Source organism: Lithobates pipiens, unplaced genomic scaffold (assembly GCF_037356315.1).
Source record: "Lithobates pipiens isolate NorthernLeopardFrog02 unplaced genomic scaffold, aLitPip1_a1.2 Scaffold_28, whole genome shotgun sequence".
NCBI lineage: Eukaryota > Metazoa > Chordata > Amphibia > Anura > Ranidae > Lithobates > Lithobates pipiens.
Window position 1 is genome coordinate 124,622,379 of NW_027507789.1, and position 11,585 is coordinate 124,633,963.

The window sequence follows — 11,585 nt, forward strand, 5'->3', positions numbered from 1 at the left end:
GGGTCTGGTATGGATATTTAGGGGGACCCCCATGTCAATTTTTTTTTTATTTGACACGGGGTTCCCCTTAATATCCATGTCAGACCTAAAGGGCTTGGTAATTGAATTTAGGGGAACCCCCACGCTTTTTTTTTTTTTATCAATGAATGAATGAATTGTCGGCTAATACAGAGAACACTCATTGGGTGTTTCTTTGTATTACGGGACCCGACAATATAGCCGCAAGTGATTTTAAAAGACTTTTTTTCCTGCACAAATGACACTTTGTGCAGGGACAGTTTTAAGCACCAGAAACATGCGCCCCTTCACAGGCATACTATAGATACCCCCCAGCTACGAAATTTAAAGGAATATTACACTTTTATTGTTTCACTTTAATCATTATTAAAATCACTGCTCCTGAACAACATCAGTTTTTAAAACTTTTTTTTGCATTGATCCATGTCCCCTGGGGCAGGACCCGGGTCCCCAAACACTTTTTAGGACAGTAACCTGCATATTACCCTTTAAAATTAGCACTTTAGATTTCTCCCATAGACTTGTATAGGGTGTTCCGGCTTTTCGAATTTGCTGCGAACAGCCCAAATTGTTCACTGTTCGCTGAACAGGCGAACAGGCAATGTTCGAGTCGAACATGAGTTCGACTCGAACTTGAAGCTCATCCCTATACAGGACAATAAGTCTGTTTCATTTCCGTTTTTCAAAATGTTTGCATTTGTATTAGCCTTCTAGGGGTACAAAACCCCTATGTGGGTTCCAGTCCTTGAGGGGCTCGGCCACTCCTGTTCCCAAAGTTAAATATCATAAAATCTTTGGCAATCCAAGAGGAGCTCCCAGGGGGATCACACGGATCCCCATCTGGGTTGTACCCAGTGGTACAATTCCCCATCTCACACGGTGGTGAGACTTCCTCAAGAATTCATCTAGTATTAAGCCCCCATGGTCACACAGACACCATTTACTTAGTCACACAGACCAAGGGAGGTGGGGTTCAGTCACATCTCAGCTGCTTAAAAGGAAAGTCTGGATCTAAAATGTAAAAACACACTCCTTTCTAAATAGATAAAAGTCCACTGATATGCAATATACATGGCAGCACATATGACAGGCACACAACTGAATAGGGGTTCAGTTACACAAACTGAATGCATACCTCCCAACTTTTAGAGATGGGAATGAGGGACACCCATCAGCAAAAGTATGCAGTCGTAGGACACACCCCATTGCCACACCCCCTTAAAGGAGAATTGTACAAAAAATAAAAGATTGGTTCAACCCAAAAGTGCTTTTTTACCACTACTATTCCTTTATATTGGCTTTTGGAATTTGAAAATGCAGCAATTTAGAAATCGGATGAAAGGTTTATCACTGTAATATACTTTTGCATAGATAAAAAGTGCATTTTTTATACATCTATATAGATCAGGCCAAAATGATGGACAAATGAGGAAGAATGAGAGACAGAGGGACATTGCTCCAAATCAGGGACAGTCCCTCGAATTCAGGGACAGTTGGGAGCTATGCGAATGAGAATAAAACAGTTCAAGAATGTAAAAAGTCACTCACACACAGCATCACATATTCCAACAAATCGTGCAGTACAGTAACCAAAAATCTCAATAGGACAAAGTTCTAGAGTATAGAATCTGACAATCATCCATGGACAGTCATCCACATCAGTTTATAGACACTGTTTGCAGAATAGGAAAGAGTTCTACTTATTGTGTAATTTTACAGAGAATTACGCAGAAGAAAAGGAAAACAGAAACGGTTTCAAGCAGTGCTGTTTTTTAAACAGCCTTTCACCCTTGGCAATGAACCAGGGCCCCGCCACACATAGTACCTTATCAGCCACAGCCTATGAATGATACCTGGAGTCCGAAAACCCGATTTCTGACCTGGTCAGTCATCCCAGACACAGGAACTGCAGAAATCCTAGCAAAGCACACACTGAGCCTGAAATAGGGCAAGCCATTCAGCAGAACACAAAGAATACACTCATGCAAAGGACAGTAATAAGTACAGATAGTTTGGAAAGTAAAAAGAAACGTAAGAATAAAAATAACAAAATTCAGCAGTCGAGGTTCTTGGAAAAGAGTTCTTCTACATGACACCAACTTACAGAAATAAGCACAGCATGAGGGGGAAGTCAGAGTAAGCAAAAAGTTAGCTTACCTTAACCAGCAGAAGTGAATTCCCTGGTTGTGTTGTCTCATTCTGTGTCTTAGCAATGTCTGTAGAGTGTATCTTTCCGGGGTGCTGAAGGGCCAATTGAAGGGGAAACCCCAGAACTCAAGGGGTTCAATAACATGTTGACTGCTGAATCCACATTCGATGTATTAATATACAACCCTATAGTTTTAGCTATAAGCAGGGGAGCAAGCACAAATACAGTACATGTTCATTTCAAAAAGAATTGCTCTATGGCTGAGAACCCCGTCATACAATTTATACATTCTGAAGGGGGTGGCACCTTGGACCTGGACTCTTTGGTGACATTCATTTATATGTAGACGGTCATTTCACATATACTGTACAGGTCACTTCCAGTTTTCTCTGGGAAAAGTCAAAAGTCTTCACAGCTGGAGGTGTAAATGGCACTTTAACACAACCAATTTGCACCAAGTATATCCACTTAATCAGAAACAAATGTATTTGATAAATAAAATGGCTATTCCATTTACCCTATTCACATTACATGTTTCCAGATCCCCCCACTTTATTTCCCTTAGCCCCCCCCCCACATTAGTCCTCAGGTCCCCCCACTTTAATGTCCTTAGCCCCCCACATCACAGTCCTTAGCCCCCCACTTTAATGTCCTCAGCTCCCACACTTTCCAGTCCTCAGCCCCCCCCCTTTCATGTCCTCAGCTCCCCCCCCCCCCACTTTATTGTCCTTAGTACCCAAATTAGTCTTCAGGTCCCCCCATGTAACAATCCTTAGCCCCCCACATCACAGTCCTCAGTCCCCCCGTATCAGTCCTCAGCCCCCTCCACTTTGATGTCCTCATCTTCCCACATCACAGTCCTCAGCCCACCACATCACATCCTCAGCCCCCCACCACATCACAGTCCTCAGCCCCCCACCACATCGCAGTCCTCAGCCCCCCACCACATCGCAGTCCTCAGCCCCCCACCACATCGCAGTCCTCAGCCCCCCACATTGCAGTCCTCAGCCCCCCACATTGCAGTCCTCAGCCCCCCACATCGCAGTCCTCAGCCCCCCACATCACATTCTCAGCCCCCACATCACGTTCTCAGCCCCCACATCACGTTCTTAGCCCCCCACATCACGTTCTTAGCCCCCCACATCACGTTCTTAGCCCCCCACATCATGTTCTCAGCCCCCACATCACAGTCCTCAGCCCCCACATCACAATCCTAGCCGACCACATTACATTCTCAGCCCCCCACATTGCAGTCCTCAGACTTCTCACATCCTGTTCTCAGCTCCCCACATCACAGTCCTCAGCCCACCACATTAAAGTCCTCATTCATCCACATTACAGTCCTCATTCCTCCACATTACTGTCCTCAGCCCCCACAATACATTTTCAGCCCACCACATCACAGTCCTTAGCCCACCAAATTACAGTCTCAGCCCCCCACACTGCAGTCATCAGCCCCCCACATCCTGTTCTCAGCCCCCCACATCCTGTTCTCAGCCCTCACATCCTGTTCTCAGCCCCCCACATCACAGTCCTCAGCCCACCACATTACATTCTCAGCCCACCACATTACAGTAATCAGCCCACCATATTACATTCTCAGCCCCCCACATCACAATCCTAGCCTACCACATTACATTCCTCAGCCCCCTCACATCCCGTTCTCAGCTCCCCACTTCACAGTCCTCAGCCCACCACATTACAGTCCTCATTCCTCCACATCACTGTCCTCAGCCCCCACAATACATTTTCAGCCCACCACATCACAGTCCTTAGCCCACCAAATTACATTCTCAGCCCCCCACACTGCAGTCATCAGCCCCTCACATCCTGTTCTCAGCCCCCCACATCAAAGTCCTCAGCCCACCACATTACATTCTCAGCCCACCACATTACAGTAATCAGCCCACTATATTACATTCTCAGCCCCCCACATCACAGTCCTCAGCCCACCACTTTAGAGTCCTTTGTCGTCCCCCCCCCCACATCACATTCTCAGCCTTCCACATCACAGTCCTCACACCCCACATTACATTCTCAGCCCACCATATAGCAGTGCTCAGCCCCCCCCCCACATCACATAATCAGCCCCCCACATCACAGTTCTCAGCCCCCCACATTAAATTCTCAGTCCACCACATTGCAATCCTCAGCCCCCCCTATTACAGTCCTCAGCCCACCACATCACATTCTCAGCCCACCACATCACAGTCCTCAGCCCACCACATCACATTCCTCAAGCTCCTCCAACTTTAATGTCATCAGCCCTAAATATCATGGCCCTAAGCACACACATTCCTCAGCTCTTTTTAATCTTTTCATATTAGTGTCCTCCCCCTTGTAATTTTGCCCCTTCCTTCACTGTCTTGCCTTACAGATGGGAAATTGGCACAGCATGTCTGGTTGGAGGGCGGGTGTTGCAAGATAGTGATTCATTTCTAGGGCTGTCCTTCATCCTAGCAGCCAATCACCTGCTTGCTAACCTCGGGCAGCTCTGCCCTCCATCCGGAACTGCCCTGCCTCCTGCTGTTGACTCTTTTAAGATTAAAGAGCGATGACGGGGAAAGGAAAGACTGCTAAATGGCAGAACTGCGGCGGTCTGAATGTGAATGCGATGCGGTCCGCATTTGGCCCACAGGCCGCCATTTAGTGATGCATGTCTTAGACCATAAGTGATTAACATTAACCTTAGTCCTTCTTTATTAGATTCAGAACTCTGTTGAACCTTGCAAGTTGGCTTAACCACATAAATACAGGGCACTTATACCCAGTGATGTAAGTAGCTCAGTTAAAATAAACGGAGTTACTTAATGCAGTTATGGTGAGCCATGGGAGGTGTGACCATGGGGTGGCGCATCACGACTTAGGTGCGCTCGAGGCATCCCTTAGAAGCCCTGTCTCTCCCAGGAACCGGCGCTCTGCCCCCGCTAGCACGCTAAGCAAGCGCCTGACGTAAGGCGAGGGGGGAGAATGAGTGCCTGATCAGAGGATGCGGAATACTCTGGGGAAGCCAACAGTGACCGGGGGACTCCCCTACTATTTACCTCCCCATGCTGCTCCACCGCAGTACAGGAGAACAGCACAGGAGAAACCAGGAGAGCCTCTCGCAATGGACCGCCGCTGCCACCCCCGCATACCGGAGGAGATATTGAGAGACATCGAGAGGTGGGGGTGCAGGTGTGGTGGAAGGAGTCTGCCGGGCTGAAGGGGATCTTGTGTGTATGGGACGGGACCCAGAGGCGTAAGGAAGAAGTACCTGACTGAAACTGGTATCGGGAGAATATCTGATAAGACGCTGTAGATATGCGGTATGGGTGAGTGGCCTGTGGCCGGAAAACTGTATAGTATGCTAGGATCTTTACAAGCTGCTATGCGTTAATATCTCGGCAATAGGGATGAGCTTCGTGTTCGAGTCGAACGTACGTTCGACTCGAACATCAGCTGTTCGCCCGTTCGGCGAATTCCGAACGTTATGGGCCGTTCGCGCCAAATTCGTGTTTATCGCTCACGGCCCACAATGCACTGCATCATCGCAGTGCATTGCTGGCTCATGATTGGCCAAGCATGCACTATGACCAATCATAGCTCAGGCTGTGTAGTACACGCCCCACACTATATAAGGCCGCCAGCGCGGCAGCCTTGTGTAGTGTGTTGGTGTCTGAAGCAGTTAGTGGGTGTTCTGTGTACCTTCAACACAGTACACACCGATCGTTATCGGCCGATTTTCGATCTTGCTCTTCTGTAGTGGTTGTTGTCTGCTTGCCCTGACCGCAGTATACACTGCTATATTCATCTCACCTATATAGCTAGTGATCTATCTTTTATAAAAGAGCTTGCAGTCAGTAGTGTTAGGAGCTTGTGCGTGCTGTCTGCGTGCCCTGTACCGAGTACACACCGCTATATCCACCTACATAGCTCTTCTCTATTTGAGCCCACTTGCCATCTGCAGGAGTTATTGGAAGTTGTGTGTGCCTCCAGCACAGCACAGTATACATCTGTATATACCCCTTTATCTCTGGTGTTCTATAATAAAGGCATCTGCAGGAGTTAGTGGGTTTTTTGTGCCTCCAGCACAATATACACCTGTATCTACCCTTTATTGCTGTTCTGTAATAGAGCCATCTGCAGGGCTTAGTGGGTGTTGTGTGACTCAATTACAGTATACCCCTTTATCTCTGGTGTTCTATAATAAAGGCATCTGCAGGAGTTAGTGGGTGTTGTGTGACTCCAGCACAATATACACCTGTATCTACCGTTTATTGCTGTTCTCTAATAGAGCCATCTGCAGGGCTTAGTGGGTGTTGTGTGACTCCATTACAGTATACCCCTTTATCTCTGGTGTTCTATAATAAAGGCATCTGCAGGAGTTAGTGGGTGTTGTGTGCCTCCAGCACAATATACACTACCCAACTGCTGTTTTACCCAACTCCTTTCAGGCCATTACCATGGCTGGAAGGCCAGCAAGGAGAGGCAGACAGGCGCGAGCCGATAAAAGAGGGCAAGCAGGCTCTGTGTCTAGAGACAACAGTGCTGGTCGTGGACACGGTGCATTGTCATCAGCACGTGGCCATGGGACACGCTTGTCCTTCTTTTCTGCAGCTGGACATGTTGAACCGCAACATGCCAACGACTTGGTAGAGTGGATGACCAAGCCCTCTTCATCCTCCTCATCCTCTCTCACCCAGTCTCAGGGTACTAGCAAAGCAGCTGCCAACGCATCGTCTTCCCTCCTCTCAATGTCATCATCAGTGACTCCTTCCCTAGACCCACCACGTCCTCCTGAGGAGTCTCCTGAACTCTTTGGGCACAGTGTTGGGTACATGCTTCAGGAGGATGCTCAGTGTTTTGTAGGCTCAGATGATGACACTCAGCTAGAGAAAGACAGTAGCGTGAGCGCAGAGAGAGGGGATGCTCAAGAAGGACAGCAATCTGGCAGTCATGTTCCACAAGCTGCAGCATACTGCCAGGTTTGCTACAGCGATGAAGAGGGAATGGGATGATGAGGGCACTGACTCCACGTGGGTGCCTGGTAGGAGAGAGGAGGAGGAGGAGGAGGCACATGTCCAACGAGGCAGGATGCCCTCCGGGGGCCAGCTTAGGGGCAGCACACCGACTGAATCACACCGCAGAGCTCCGCCTGTGCAGGGCGCTGCCTCTGCGCGTTATTCTAAAAGTTCTTTGGTGTGAGCCTTTTTTGAGACGAGTGCATCAGATCGCACCGCTGCTATTTGCAACATATGTCTCAAGCGTATCTCGCGTGGCCAAAACATCAGCCGCTTGGGCACCACATGCTTGACCAGACATATGTTGACCTGCCATGCAGCTCGTTGGCAAGCGTACCTCAAAAACCCACAAAAAAGAACAAAGCGGACCTCTCCTTACTCCTCATCAGCTGGCATCTCCAACCCCACTAGACCTTCAGTCCTCTCTGAAACCTGCTCTGAGAGGAATGAAGGTGTAGGCACTCTGCTAGCAGTACACCCACATCCGATTATAGCAGGCAAATGTCCCTGCCCCAGCTGCTGGACCGGCGAAAGAAGTTCACTCCCAGCCATCCACATGCCCAGCGGTTGAATGCTAGCTTGGCTAAATTGCTAGCACTTCAACTGCTGCCTTTTCAGTTGGTAGACTCAGCCCCCTTCCGTGAGTTTGTACAATGTGCGATTCCTCAGTGGCAGGTCCCCAAACGCCACTTTTTCTCACGGAAGGCGATTCCGGCTCTCTACCGGCATGTGGAAGGCAATGTCCTTGCCTCGCTGGACAGGGCGGTCAGCGGTAAGGTGCATATTACCGCTGACTCATGGTCCAGCAGGCATGGACAGGGACTTTACTTGTCTTTCATGGCCCATTGGGTCACTCTTCTGGCAGCTGGGAAGGATGCAGGACAAGGTGCAGTAGTGTTGGAGGTTGTTCCGCCACCACGCCTCCAAAATGCTACTATTGGTTGTGACACACCTCTCTCCTCCACCCCCTCCTCTTCTTCTTCCTCCATGGCCTCTTCCAGTGCTCTGTCCTCAGAACCAGCGGTGCTCCGTAGGCGTTCCAGGGGCTACGCAAGTACGCAGGCAAAACGATGCCATGCTGTGCTTGCGCTGGTCTGTTTGGGGGACAGGAGCCACACTGGGGTGGATGTTTTGTCAGCTCTGCAGGGGCAGGCCGAGAGGTGGGTGACGCCACGCCAGCTTAAGCCAGGAATGGTGGTTTGTGACAATGGCACCAACCTCCTCTCCGCCCTCCGACAGGGACAACTGACCCATGTGCCCTGTGTAGCTCACGTCCTTAACCTGGTGGTGCAGCGGTTCTTGGGCAGGTACCCCGGCTTACAGGATGTCCTGAAGCAGGCCAGGAAAGTCTGTGTGCATTTCCGCCGATCATTTAATGCCTGTGCTCGGCTGGCTGAGCTCCAAAAGGAGTTGAACCTGCCCAAGAACCGCCTTATATGTGACATGCCCACCAGGTGGAACTCAACGTTGGCCATGCTGCAGCGGCTGCACACGCAGCAGAGGGCCATCAATGAGTACCTGTGCGACTACGGCACCAGGACAGGGTCAGGGGAGCTCAGTTTTTTCTCACCACGCAAGTGGGGCATGATCAGGGATGCATGCACTGTCCTGTCACTGTTTGAGGAGGCCACAAGGATGGTGAGCAGTGACAGTGCATGCATCAGTGACACTGTACCTCTTGTCCACCTCTTGGAGCATACGCTGCGTGGAATAATGGACAGGGCACTTGAGGCAGAACAGAGGCAGGAAGAGGAGGACTTCCTTGCCTCTCAAGGCCCCCTTTATCCAGACAGTGTTCCTGCTGTGCCACCCATCACACAGGAAGAGGATGAGGAGGAAGAGGAGGAGGAGGATGATTGTGTCAGCATGGAGGTGGAGGCTAGCACTCAGCATCAGCAGCAGCAGTCTTGTAGAGATGATTTACAGTCCCAAGAAACACGTGGACTTGTACGTGGCTGGGAGGAGGTAGCTGCGGATCATGTTGCCCTTAGTGACCCAGAGGACTCTGGACCGAATGCCTCAGCTAACCTACGCTGCATGGCCTCCCTGATCCTGCAAAGCCTGCGGAAGGATCCTCGTATTCTTCGGATCAAGGAGAGGGACCATTACTGGCTGGCCACTCTCCTTGATCCACGGTACAAGGGTAAGGTTGCCGACCTCATCTTGCCATCGCAGAGGGAGCAGAGGATGAGACATCTCCGGGAGGCCTTGAAGAAAGGTCTGTGCAACGCGTTCCCAGAGACTGGGAGGTTACAAACTTCTGGTCCTGGACAACGTGTTGCTAAGGCATCGGTCAGAAGGAGTGGTGGAGAAGGTGGCCGTCTGACTGATGCTTTCAGACAATTTTTTAGTCCACAGCCCCAAGGTATGATCGGTTCCAGCAACCATCGCCAGCAAGGTCAGACTTGGACACCTTTCCCACCGAAAATCCTCTGGCTTACTGGGTCTTGAGGATGGATCACTGGCCAGAGCTTGCACAGTATGCAATTGAGCTACTGGCCTGTCCTGCATCCAGCGTTCTTTCGGAACGCACCTTCAGTGCTGCTGGTGGCTTTGTTACCGAATCACAGGGTGCGCCTGTCCACCGAATCAGTTGATCGACTGACCTTCATCAAGATGAATCAGTCTTGGATCACCCACAGCTACCAAGCACCTGAAGCTGATGTAACCGAATAATTTTTTTTGAAATATCACATCCCTTCAAGACTGCCTATGCTGATGCTGAGTGACTGTCCTGTTATGTTGATTGTCTATCCTCTTCCTCCTCCTCTGATATGTTGGAAGAACATTTCTGGTTCTGGGTGATGCCATCAGCCCAATTTTTCTGCCCCTGTTTAACAGGGGCGTTTAATTACAATTTTTGATGCAATGCTTTGCAGCAGGGCTAATTCCTGCAATAAAACTAGAGTATATGGGAGAGGTTGCAGTGTGGTGGCACCAGCACCAGTGCCTAAGGCCCAATTTTTCTGCCCCTGTTTGACAGGGGCGTTTAAGTACAATTTTTGATGCAATGCTTTGCAGCAGGGCTAATTCCTGCAATAAAACTAGAGTATATGGGAGAGGTTGCAGTGTCGTGGCACCAGTGCCTAAGGCCCAATTTTTCTGCCCCTGTTTAACAGGGGCGTTTAAGTACAATTTTTGATGCAATGCTTTGCAGCAGGGCTAATTCCTGCAATAAAACTAGAGTATATGGGAGAGGTTGCAGTGTCGTGGCACCAGCACCAGTGCCCAAGGCCAAATTTTTCTGCCCCTGTTTAACAGGGACATTTAATTACAATTCTTGATATAATATTTCACAGGAGGGCCCGTTCCTGTGCCCACCCAGAGTAACTGTGAGGACTTATAGTGTTGTGGCACCAGCACCACAACCACCAAAGGTCAATTTTTCTACCACTGTTCAACAATGGCATGTAATTACAATTCTTGATATAATCGTTCACAGCAGGGCGCTCCAGCGCCCACCAAGAGTCACTTTGAGGGCTTACAATGTTGTGGCAAAACCAACACCTTGTTCCGCCATTTCTGCAGAGCATATAGGGCAGGCCCCTACTTTCAAACATACAACTTACAAACATCTCCTACTTGCAAACGGAAGGAGACAACAGTAAGTGAGATGAAAAAAGATGTACGACAAAACAAATTATACAGGGGTGATAACCCTTCCCTATGTTTTCCAAAAAGCTTAAAAATAGTTTTTTTGACTGGAGCTACACTATAAAAATGTACCAGTTGAAAATTACAAACAGATTCAACTTAACACAACAAACCTACACAGTCCCTGTCTTGTTTGCACCGCCTGTATACTGCTGTTCTGAGTATATAGGGCCTGGGGGCCACACGCATTTCCTTTTTTTAATATGGGTACAGGGTTTCCCTTAATATGCGTACAAGACCCAAAGGGGCTGGTAATGGGCAGGGAGGGCTACCCATGCCATTTTTCTCAATGATTTTCAACCATATTGCAGGAACCAGATATAACATTAAAACCGCAAGCAGTTTTCAATGATGTTATTTCTGTTTAATGTAATTTTGTGCAGGGACTGTTCTAAACACAGGAAACACGTGGCACTTCACAGGCATACTACAGACACCCCCCAGGCACCATATTTAAAGGAATATTTCACATTTTTTTTCACTTTAATCATCATTAAAATCAGTGCTCCCGCCAAAACGGCCATTTTTAAAAACATTTTAGGCATTGACCCATGTCCCCTGGGGCAGGAGCCAGGTCCCCAAACCCATTTTAGAACAGTATCTTGCATATTAGCCGTTAAAATTAGCACTTTTAATTTTGAACGTTCGAGTCCCATAGACTTCAATGGGGTTCTAAAGTTCGTTCGAATTTGGGGTCCGTTCGAAAGTTCTGGTGCGAACCGAACCGGGGGGGTGTTCGGCTCATCCCTACTCGGCAATAG